Genomic DNA, 13,090 nt, shown 5'->3' with positions numbered 1-13,090 from the left:
ACAGATGGGGCCCAGTAAGGCTGATGCCTGATCCGGACCTGCGGACTACCTAGCGGATTAACCGGGGCTCTAGCTCGAAAAGCAGGGTGAAAACAATTATCAAACATTCTTATGTCAACCGGTATCAAAAATTCTTGTGATATAAACGAGAAGACTTAATACCTATGCGCAGTAAAAATGTAGAAAAACAAAGTCTCAGCTGTTAATTTTCCTCTGCAAGTAGCGAAGACCGATTAAGGAAAATGGCCGATTACGAAGCTCTTAAGCGAAGTCCGTTGTGATAATATATCATTTGTCATACTGCTTACGAGGTTATGCTTCGAACTAAAAGGCTTCCATTTCTTAAAACCAGGGTTGTACTAACGAGTGAACGTTAAATAACACTTCTGTAATATTATAATGTAGTTTGTTATAGTGAAGCTACATTGGAACGTATTATTTGAAATACTGTTGTAATAAGGAACATGACAATCATATAAAATAATTATATTTACTAGCGGTATCTTTGCAATTTATAATCCAACTATCTCAGTAAACTTGTAAAAATAAACCAAGAAAATACTACATTTGAAATTGTAAAATAAATTTAACCATGCAAAGCAAAGCTTCTAGAAAGAAGCACATACTAGCTCTATTTTTCGAATAAAATATCTAAGTGTTTCACAAGACACCATTCTTTGCACGTCGAGAGAAATGTTGCTTTAGCACACTCTCATATAAGCAGAAAGTTAGCAAAAGCAATATAACGGGACAAAAAGAATGGTCCGCCCCGGGGTGTCATGAATTTCCGGAGTCCGGGGCGCGGGGTCCTATCGCTTCCCGGGCTATCCCACCACTAATCCCTGGCAGGGATCACTCCCAGTGGGCCACGCGTTCACATGATAATTATTATACCCCAGCGGGCGGTATTCTCGATTACGTTGGCTGGCGGTAACAGATCGTTTGTTACTATACCAACTTGCTTTTAATTGAAATCAGATATTTACGTGGTGTTAAATCGCAATAATAGTCTTTATGAAATACAAAAATATGATGATTTGTTTTATGGTGGCTTGATTGTATTTTAATGTAACTATGACAATAAGCATCTCATAAGAAACGTTTTGTGTGAAAACAGGGTTATACTAGAAACTTTGGCAGTATAATAATTAACAACATATTAGAGCCTCCGTTGCTACTCAATCTATATCTATACATATAATAAAATCGTAGAAAAGTGCTGTCTGTACATTGAAAATAAAAATAAAAAAAATAGCAGGGGTTATTGTTATGTCGATGTCGAACCCAAAAATGTAATTAACTTTTTTTTTGTCTGTTTGTCTGTTTGTCTGTTTGTCTGTTTGTCTGTTCGTCTGTGCGCGCTAATCTCAGAAACGGCTGATCCGAGTTGGATGCGGTTTTCACGAATATATTGTGGGATGCTTAAATTTACATTTAGTGTTTGTTTCATGTCAATCGGTTCATAAATAAAAAAGTTATGTCAAATTAAAGAATCACGTCGAACATTCTATGCTTATACCATTAATCTCCGCAACTATTTGACGGATTTGGTTGAAATTTGGTACAGATATAGTTTAGAACCTTAGAAAGGACATAGATATAATTTTATTTCAAAAATCAAAAAATAAAAATAAGGAATAAATTATTTATAAATAATTCTATGTCGATCGTTACACGACTTCGGTTCATGTTATTGTTTTAATTTATCGAAAAAAAGTAAATAAATAGTAAAAAGGTATGAAAAAAATAATATCAATATAATAAAACATTTAGTACAAAGAAAATGCTCTAACGGAGTATAGATAATTCTATGTCGATCGTTACACGACTTCGGTTCATGTTATTGTTTTAATTCATCGAAAAAAAGTAAATAAATAGTAAAAAGGTATGAAAAAAATAATATCAATATAATTAAACTTTTAGTACAAAGAAAATGCCCGAACGGAGTATAAATAAATACAGTAGAACTCCAATTATCCGAATTAATGGGGACCGGGACCCAAAAAAATTGCCATTGAAGAGAATAAAAGCTACGTTTTGATATTGCACTATTTTTTTATTGAATTAAATTGCGGGGGAAGTCAGCGTAGGCACAACGGCAAGTTAAGACAAGTCAAGTCAAGACTTGACAAACACTGGCTTCGCGGGGGGGGGGAGAATAATAGCGCACTTAGACTTTTTTTGACAATTTTTGTGATTCGGATAATCGGCGATTCGGATAGTCGGAGTTCGGATAATTGGAGTTCTACTGTAATCCAAGTTGTCTTTATCCTCGATAGATGGCGTTGGGATCGAAATAGATCGCGCTATGGTTTCGTTACATTCATTTGGTTGGGTATCGGCCGAGCGCTTCGGTACTATCGTAGAAAAAGTGTATTATCAGTCGTATGATTATTTGTCTGTAGTGGTCCTGCTGTTTCGTATATTCTAAATTGGTTTCGTTGTATTTGTCAATTAATAAGTTTATTTGTTGGGTTTTCCTGGTTTTTTGGTTAAACTATTTAACGTAGGTTTAGTTTGATATCGATTATTAGTAGTTACTGTAGTTAGTTTTTTTAATAAAATTGTAAGTCTAATTTATAAATTAATTAGATTAGATTTAAGTCGTTTCTTTTAAATTATTTAGTTTAAGCTTGGTTATTATAGCATAGAGGATAGGTTGTAATATAGTTTCTTTTTTAATTGTTATAAATTCGTAATTCGTAGCTTTCTTTAGTTTTAAGTTAGTTTAAGTCCGTTTTTAAACTATTTTTTCAATGCCCTAAGTGAGTATACATCTATTAAATTCAAACGCAGAGCTCATTATGTTGATTTTTGAAGAGTTCCCTGGAATATCTTCCACATCTCATTTTTGAAGAGATCCCGCGAGATCGGGAACTATGTGGTTAAAAACAAAAATTTGCCGGAAGTCACTATTCCACGCGAACGAAGTCGCGGGCAAAAGCTAGTTTACAATATGAAACTAATCAACCAATTTACAATATGAAATGAGAAAGTGATTTTATTATGTACTTTTATTAGGTTCTAAACGAAAAACATAAATGGTTACTTTATTCCACATAAATCTTTGACCTTCTATTAATATCTATGAAATTCAGGCACCATTCACTACTATTGTCACACAACTGGGAATTGAAGCCATGATAGGTAGCACATTGATCAAGTTCGTCGCCGCAGACAAATGAAGTCAATTATGTGTAGTAAGCACAAAACTAGTTGGTTACTCTCAAGGGATTTGAGCGGCAGTTGAGGATGTTAATCCTCTGTGCTTTATATCTACGTATGCCAATAACTTCACTCAAACTAACTTTATTTCGGACAATATTAATAAACATAGTTTCATTGAAATGTGTATGGACATAGCCAACTTCGAAAATATTACACTGAATACTGTTTTTTTTTTATTTTAATGTTCGTCTTGTAAAATATTTTACACATATTTTTTATTTTCTTTCGGAAACAAATATTTTCAAAGATATATCGATTTGAAATATTGCGTGAAGTCATTTTATACGTAAAATTACGTATATGCTACCACTCCTAAACTTTGATTCGTTTTATGTAAGTATTGTTATCTTATATAATAAGATAAAGAAATACGTATCTAATAATTTTTCATTACCTAACACCAGTTAGGATTAAATAGATTTTTAATTTTCATACCCCGTCATTATCCCTATTTGATAGATCCTTTTTTTTTATCTTTATTTGTTAAATGAATATAATATGTATGCTATAAAACACCATTCACAATCAATTTAGAGGGAATCTAAAGAGATGTTGTTTGTTACTAAATTAGTTGGTATGTTTGTAAATCAATACAAACTTTAACTACATTAAATTCTCGAGTGTTTTGTAGTCTGTTTGTACTCACAGTTTTATTAGTATATTGACCTTGACCTGGCATCGAACTTAGCTAACCGACTGTCTTCCCTTCATCACTTGAGACGCCCCTTGAATCCTCAAGTGCGTATAAGATTGTATCGAATCCCTATGATTAATGTTTCATTTAATATCAGAATAGCAATATTAGAAATACAATATTAATTCTGTATAAGTATATGTATGATTTTGAAAGGTTTTTTTAATGAACTGGTTTGGGTCACAGTACACATAAGTGCACTTCAGTGACTAAGAAAAAAAGGAATATTTTAATATGAAAGCACAAAATAATATATTTGTTTAATATTACATTGACATACATAGATTATATAAATATTAAAAATATAAGCATAAAATTACATACGATTTTCACTATTGATGAATACTCATTAATTTCTTTTATTGGGCAGTAATTTGTGGAGTTCTTTCTTCGGACAGAAGAATATTTACAAATATGTAGTTACGAGTACATTGTGCTAGATTTGTCGTTCTTATGAAACATCACCAAACGATTGGTTGATACTTCAAGTGCCTAGACTGACACACTTTTAAGCCAAAAAAGGGACGTGGAAATGCGGTCAGCCTTTTGGGCACGTTTCTCATTCACTGCCACCAGAGTGTTGTTTGAGATTTAACTAAGTAATTGTGATGATGATATTACTAGAGTCCAAGAATCCCGGATCTGCTGACTGTCTAGTGTGTTAACGGGGTTCCGGCTCGAAAAACAGGAGTAGGAACGGGGTGGTTTTTAGTCAGTAAGAGTCCATCCAAGGCGGGAGAATTCTCTTGATGCTATTCTGTCCTAGAAAAGGGTCTAAGTATATTAAGGTATGAAGACGAAATGGTATCATCATCATCAGCCCTTTAAGTCCACTGCTGAACATGAGCTTCTCCGTTAGTATACGCCAGTGACTTCGATCTTCACCTAACTTATTCTCATCGACTTAGCTGGAAGGCACCCATACTACTTTTGCCTTGTCGTGTTCTTCACTTCAGAACACATTGATTACCCAACAGGCCGCTATCACTTTAGCTTGAAGTGTTCAATTAAAATAATTCCCTTGCAGTAAGAGAGTATTTGGTCATAAAATTACCCATATTACGGTAACACCAATGTATTATCTTTTATTAACTTCTTAAACGAAACTTTGGGTAGTGAATATATTTCTCTAAAAACTCCATTAATCAGTCCAGTTGGCTAACGAGCTATGAAACGGGTCATCGGGTCTTGTAACCTAGAAATTCAGAGATCCTTTACTTGGTGGAAAGAATGAGGTTATGAGAAATGAAAGAAAACGGCCACGATATTAGAGTTGTAATGGAAACCATTTGTTAGAAGATTTTATAAAAGTTTTTGTGATATTTTAATATAATGTGTTTTTTTTTGTCCAAGTTTTCATTTCGTAGGTTTCTGTAGTCTATTGTGTATTCTGATGTTATTAAAAAGTTCGCTGTACAAAGCTAGTCCTTGAGGTCTTTTTTTAGTTACCACAAAACTTTTGTTGCTACAAAAATAAACTATTGACACAGTGCAAAGGGATTTAGACTTAAATGAAAAGTTTTAAATAATAATGGACAAGAATTTGAATTTGTTCACCAATATTATGAATAATTTATATAGTGTAGTGTTTGCATCAAATGGTCACATTGAATTCAATCCCTATTGTAGACATTTTGATTATAATTTTTTATTAAAAAAAAAACTGTGTATTACACCTGAACTTTCTCGTGCGATGGTTCTTGTACGAATATAACCACACACGACACCTTGATCTGGGACAACAATTTATGGATCACATAAAAAGTTGCTCCGTGCGGAAATCGAACACAGTTACACGTTGCAAGAGAGCTGTTTGCCCAGCCACCGCGCCAGCCGTACAGTCACATTACTGACTAAAGTTTATGCACGATAAATGCACGTCCATACCCTTTCAAGGATCAAAAGGCTTGATATTATATTATTCTGCTTTGTATATTGTAAACCATCCATTTCCTCGAATTTAATCTAGATAAGTGGTGTAAAGGGAACTTAATTTAAATGTATTAAGTTTTCACATTTGTTTCATTTAATAATGTGAGCAAGCTCGCTGTTCGAGAAAATACTTTACTCCCATAAACTTCCCTAATGCTTAATTAATTATACATTTCTGAGTTCGGTAGCATAACTCCTTACTTTGACTACCTATATAATACTTGTTTTGTAAATGTCATGAATATCAAAGGGTTGAATGGGAGTAAACTAAAATCAAATTTGGTTCTGATCTGTTGCTTATTCAAAGCATGGCGTAAGGTTTTCCATGGAATAGATTCAGTTTAAAATATTATTATTTGAATATAGATAAGGTCGAATCTGCCTTGTTACTTGAATTACGAAGTTTGTAGTACCTACTTTGTAATTAATATTTATGTCATCAATATCAAGAGCCCGGGACAGTGCACCACTATGGGTCCCTTCTCCTTACATAGGAACACACTTGGCAGGCAGCTTGCATTATATAATGACAATTTAAAAAATCTGATTAATTTAGTATTGCTACTCTGACCCCGTAAAATGTGTTTTCCCCTAAGCATACCCATGGGAAGTTTCACGGCATTTACACTAACGTAAGTATAATACTTTAAAGATATATATCACGTGTTATATATAATAGTACTATACAAGTTATATTTTTGTCAATAAGAGTGTTTATCTGTAAACCATCCACAATATGAGTTTATAGTTCAGAAAACTACGTACCGTTTAACCTCGCTCGTAAAAAACACATCAAACTTATCACAAACAGATGGAAACTCGTATAAATTCTATGAATAACATTTCTATATTTTTATTTTGTGCTACGAAACCTAAAACCGCGTGTTATAACTAGTTTCGTATGCATTCAAAGTCAGTCTCATGGAACTCTGTTAAATTTTCATGCCGCTTAAATCAGTGTGTTAATATGCATCATAAACCACTTTGACATGGATTTTAATGGCTGTTTGATAGTTAGAAAACTTAGTAAACTATTTATGAAGGGAATTCATAATGACACCTACCGGTAGTGGCTCAGTTGTTAAGTGAAATTATAGTGTTGTGAAAACTTGTTTGTAGAGCCTATGTTTGGCTGTGATATCTGAAGTTATTCTTGGGTAAAGTTATGTGTATCTTAAGTTCGATCTAAGTATAAGTAAAGAATAATAATATAGTGCGCCTTTATTAATATTATTACGCGAGACACAATGTATTTTCGTTTGTGTCTTAGATACCGGCATTCCTACGCACTTCAAAAACACCGATTTTATAGCAATTAAATACGTTATTAATATGTTTGCGAAATATGACAACATAGCATCACGTCTATTAATCCCTGAAGACGTAAGCAAAGGTGATAATGTGCAATGTAACACCCAATTTCCACTAATTATTTTATGAGTCTCATAGTGTTAAAAGAACTCAAAGCTTTAAGAGGGGGTTCTGCTTTCTATAAAACAAATTCACTCGCACATGACAGGATCGCCATGAGAACATTGGGTCGTGGAAAGACAATAATGGACACGTCTATACGCTATGAGTGATTTATGGTTACCAACACGACTTATTTATACTTAGCCTACACTTAGGTCCGGGCAGCGGACTGCCTAGCCGGTAACCGAGGCTCCGGCTCGAAAAGAATTAGTAGGAACGGGATGGTTTTTAGTCAGTAAACACCCCCTCTCGCCTCGCCTGAGACGGAAGGTGTCATTTGATGATTTTCCTCCCATAAAACAAGCCTACACTTAAGAACTACTTAGTACACAGTTTTCTATAAAACTGTTCTTTATCCGGTACAACTGAGATTTCTCTCAACAATGCAGAATAAGAAACCAGCGAACATCTAAATTCACACATTTATTAGGGCGACAACACACTTGCGTCCATTTCCTTAGTAACGTTCCGCAACGGATGTAGCGTAAAGGCACACTAGTGTGTAATTTCCTTTAGAGTCGGTAGCCTTTTGTGAAGATCTTTTCTACTTTTTCATATAATTAAGTCTGCTTTGTAGTGGGTTCTCTGAAGGTAAAGTTTTAAACCCTAAAGCTAAAGGTTACCCTTTTATTAAGATTCGTTAGGAATTTCCTTTAATTTAATATCGTTGTATAGATTTTTACGTAAAAGAATGTATTTTTAAGTAATTATGTTGTTATTTAATAGGTATACTTAGTAAAAACATCCTGCTTCGGGAAGTTACAATTGGGTGGTCGAGCAGTTACAAAATAATGTTCAAAAGATTCAACATTTTGGTATTATTTGATGATCTTCATATTTACATTTGCTAGAATTAAAAGCACACTTAATATCTTCAAAATCTACAGCACAAAAATATCACAACTAATCAAAAATACCAATATTATAACTACAATCAAAACAAACGCTAAAATAAACACCCTTTAAAAATACAGAAGTACGAATTGCATCGAGTAGCTTTACCCAGAGTAGGTGCAAAAGTTGAACATTCGCTAGATCTCAATATTGAATTCGCGCAAATGTCGAGTAGGATCGCAAACAGTCTAAAGAGTTATTACTCTCAGTAGTCTAAGTAGAAGCTTTCACTTTGTGCACGATGTTCTCGAATCAATATGAATATTCCATTTGAAGTTTTGGTAAAAAATCTTTTTAAATCCTATAAGTATTTTGGTATGTATAACTAAAATATTTGGGCAAGGTTTTACCTAAATGTGCTTCCAACTAGGATTTTCTTCTGAGTCGTGTGTGTTTACATTCATTGGCCGAGTGGTTGCAAATGCGACTGCCGGGCAAGGGGTCCCGGTTTCGATCCCCGGGCGGACGGAGTATTACTGGGCTATTTTCGGATTTTCGAAAATTTCTAAGTAGTAGCACGGAGTCTGGGAATGTACCCGGTATATTATGGCAATACGCTCACCACAAAAAATATCGTGTATGTTTACAAATTCACTAATAGACCACTATGTAGTGGTCTATTAGGAAATTCCAGATATGCAACAGCATATCTTTTTTTGTTTCTACGACGCATACAACCTTTGATATCAAAAAAAGTAAAAAAAATATTAAAATAGCCATAATTTTTAGGGGGAGGGGATTCGACCCCTTCGTCCCCCGTCTTTTGTCGATAAAATTAGTTGTAGAACTCAGCCTTAACGGGTTAGAAGTCTCACCCCTATCACATTGTAGACATCTGTCTATAATATATGAACTTTGATAACTCGATCCAAATTTTATTTCTATTGGATATTAACAAGAATAAACAAACTATTAATATTGAAAATAAATTGTACCCATACATAAACTAAATACACATCCTCTAATAACAAACACTAGAATATCCATTTCAAAAATGCATTAAACGAATTCATTCTATGAATCGAGCAACACAATACAAAACACGGCATTAAACTATTTCCAAACAAAAGGGTTGATAACAGAACAAATAATTGCAATATCACAGTTCATAATACTGATCTGCTATCCTTTGATCCTTAGTTTTATCAATAACTATTTCGGTCGGTATCGTATGCCCGCAGATGGCACGGAAGAATATAACAGTATTATGAAGTTACTGAAAGCGAGTATTTCCGTGCTGGTTTATAGGATTACCTGACGGTACCGTGGCAATATTGAATCGAATACCGAACTAGCATCGGTAAATGTAAGAATTTTTAAACATCGATGAAATATTAGATCCGTTGTACGAGTAGCCAGCGCGAGTTCTTTTGATTAAGTAGTTTTAAAATTGGTTTCGCTTTATTGGAAAAACTAGAGAAGTTAAATTTTTGTTATTAAAAAATATTGGAATTGGAATTCTTTCTTGGTATGCCGTTGTTCGAACTTTAGTAATTGGAATTTGTGATGGATTTATGATGCATGTGTAATGTCTTTGTCTATTTGTTATTATTTTGGTCATCAGTACCGATCAGTTAACGAATCTAAAAAGTACCGATCGCTTCATGTTGGCTGTCACAATAATAAGGATGGTACAACGAACTATTCAATAAATAACAATATAAATGTGTATGTAGTGTAAATGTATTAGAGATATAACATGTTAATACTGTCTTCACACTCGTAAAATCTAAAATTGTTACCAACGAATTTCATCTTCAATATTCATTGAACCTGCCTCCGATTGTTATTTCAACTCTTTTAATTATTTGTACCTTTCATCAACATTTATTTTCTAGAAACGCTCTCTACCAACAATGCACGCCCTGCTAAACAATTTAAACTGTTCTAGTGCTTTTAATCATTGGAATTTAAGACCTCGATCTCGGATTGCCACTTCTAGGAAACTGAGTACCGTGGCCAACCTTCTTTCTCTTCATTAAAAACACTCACTTTCTACAGGTACAATAATTAAAGTACTTTCTAGAAGAGAAATAAATATTTTTCACAAATATTCTAAAAAAAACCTATATAATTTTATTATGACTTTCGTGAGACATACCAAATCATGAGCAGCATTCCGCACTAACCACTCGATGCGGCGATTGTCGCACTGCTACTCAACGAGTAAAGTGTACTCATGAATATGGGCCTCTGGCATGGCTTGAAACTGGCCGAGTTCCTCGTCAAACAGTTACGTGAGTTAGCCGATAGCAAAATAATTAACAGACAATCACCTTTATCCTGCTTTGTCATAGAAACCTTACTTATAGTAACTAAATCATTAACAGCTATATTTTTACACTGTCTTTAATGTTCTACACATGACAATCGATCAGTAGTAAAGTCTGTACAAATATTATTACACTAGTATAAGGCTGTGTTTTGGTAGAATCTGAATTTCAAAATCACATTTACCTTAGTGGTAAAATACTGATGCAGTTTGCGTATTGTAATGTGAATTTAGGGTTTGTAGCAGCTCGTTCGCTTCCTCTGTTAACTCAATATGCAATATTTTGCCATAAAGGTTCTCATAAATACAAAAATAAGTAGTAGACTAGAGTATTTAATATATTCGGCAGTCCATAAGTTCCTTGACCGAAAAATTTTCAATTTAAAATGCAACCCACGATTTCAATAAAGAGTAAGACATTGAATTCCTAATAGAATCGAAGGAATGAAGATGCTGCATATAATTTGGAGGTTTCCTACCAACCACCGGACGTTTGGCCATACGATGCCAAGCGTAGTCACAGGGAACTTCACTAACTAACGCAATTAGACACAATTATCTTGGAATTTGAAAGTTTTTGAAGTACATTTTAAGAGTCGCGGGCACTTTATTACTGTTGAAGAAGCAAGTCTTAAAGAAGTGTACGTAGGTGGGTACTATTGCAATTTGTTCGAAGTGAGCTCTTTTCCAACGCTCGTATTTATTTCCCGGGAAGAAATGGCCTCGTGAGCCGTGCACCACCACCACCCCACCACGTTATTCTGAGAGGAGATTAAACGTCAACATACTGAACACAGCCTTCGCGCTCTAAGCTGTAGATCATACGGTTTATACCTATTATCATATTAACTTGTGTAGATAGCTTGAGCTGCCTGAATAAGTTCGGTTTAAAAGCGATTGCTATCAGAATTCTCCGAATGCATTGTTTGTTTAACTCGCTTTAAAATGGGTTCTTGTATGACAACAAATTTTAGCATAATATCTTTCACAATAAGATTTTATTTGAGTGTTTACTTATTTCTTTTATATAATCTGGATATCCAAAATCTAAAGCTTTGTAAGTGAGCACTGAACTAACTCTCCATTATTATTTTAATGTCTCAAAATATATTTACAAAATCCTACTACATAGTTATAAATGCGAATGTTTGTTAGTCTTACACGCAAAAACTACTAAAGGGATTGGGATGAAATTTAGAAGTGTTATAGATTATGGTCTGGAATAACACGTAAGGTACTTTTATCCCATAGCAACGCGGGCAAAGCCGCTGGCAGAAGCTATTATCGAATAAATTGAAGTAATAATTTTCGATGAAATAAAATAATAACCTACATACATGAATCAATAATACATACATAATATAAATGATGAACTATTGTGGAACATTGTCATTTAAATACATTAACATAAAACAAAATGCATCGTGGAACAATAAACAGAAGGTTTTCTTTTATTTATGGCGAGAATAACTCTTTCTGCGGTTTTGTTGGCTACGTTGTGCAATAATAAATTTACTGAGCATAAATTAAGTACGTCACATGGTTTTTGCTGCAAACCTTTCTCCAAAAACCATTACAGTTTGCGTTAATTTGCTATTTAACGTAATATTTCCTTCAAGAGTGTCTCAGTGTGGTGTCTATGTGAGAGATTTTATGCTGACTAAATGAAATATGCTGGATTTTTTGGAACAAAACGCTAGTATTTTTCGTGGAGTACAAAAGTGTAAGAATTTCAAACTTTTCTATGGAACTAAGTCTGTAACTTAAGCTTTTTTTTTATTTCTATAGTCCCTAGTAAAATAGAGCGCTTTTCGTTACGAAGTTAAATTGATAAAAACATGATATCTGACATAAAAGATGTTTTCACAGCTATATAGTTATTTTTTTGCTAAAATTTCAAAGCTTATTATAATATGTAGCTTTAAAATAAGAGAATTTTAATTGTTTAAGATCCAAACTTTATAAGAAACGTCATTTACAATAACAACCTAAAAGAACAGTTTTATTTTATACTAGCTTCCGCCCGCAACTCCGTCCGCGCGGATGTCGGTCTTCGCGTGGAAGTTTTATTTCTCCATTTTGAGTAACTCTGACAATGACATCTTATAAATATCTGTTGGACCCAAATACGGCGAGGCCCATAATAATTAAGGAGATCCCTCTATTGAGCTACTGCTGTTGAGCTCGCGTTCTGTAGAATAAAACTGAAAAATAAGGACTATTTTTTTCTACGTATTTTTCCAATAAAGAGTACCGTATCCCATTTTATGCTCAGGATAGTAAGATATCGTGCACCACCACCACCCCACCACGTTATACCAGGAGTTTCATCGAAATCGAACCGTTAGTTTTCATGTGATGTGAACATACAGACAGACAGACAGACATAAAAAAATTTGTAGATCACATATTTAGGTTTGGTATCTATCCAGAACTCCCCTTGCTATTTATTCTTTCAATATTTTCAATGTACAGAATTGAACCTTCTACAGATTTTATTATAATATTTTTGATTTTCCACGACAGTACCGAAGCGCTCGGCCCATACCCAACCAAACTTTGAGTGTAACGAAACCATAGCGCGATCTATTTCGATC

At 34.0% G+C, this 13,090-nt stretch overlaps 1 long non-coding RNA gene across 1 annotated transcript in view; it reads left to right on the top strand.

Annotated features, from left to right (window-relative positions):
- The first annotated feature begins 1,182 nt into the window (after window positions 1-1,182).
- Window positions 1,183-13,090, top strand: part of LOC126912538 (uncharacterized) — a 213,882-nt gene continuing 201,974 nt past the window's right edge. Inside the window, exon 1 of the long non-coding RNA XR_007707260.1 lies at window positions 1,183-1,885. This is a non-coding gene — a long non-coding RNA (uncharacterized LOC126912538). The remainder of the gene's footprint in view (window positions 1,886-13,090) is intronic.

Source organism: Spodoptera frugiperda, chromosome 26, assembly GCF_023101765.2.
Source record: "Spodoptera frugiperda isolate SF20-4 chromosome 26, AGI-APGP_CSIRO_Sfru_2.0, whole genome shotgun sequence".
In the NCBI taxonomy this organism is placed as follows: Eukaryota; Metazoa; Arthropoda; class Insecta; order Lepidoptera; family Noctuidae; genus Spodoptera; species Spodoptera frugiperda.
This window is presented reverse-complemented; position numbering and strand designations above follow the sequence as displayed.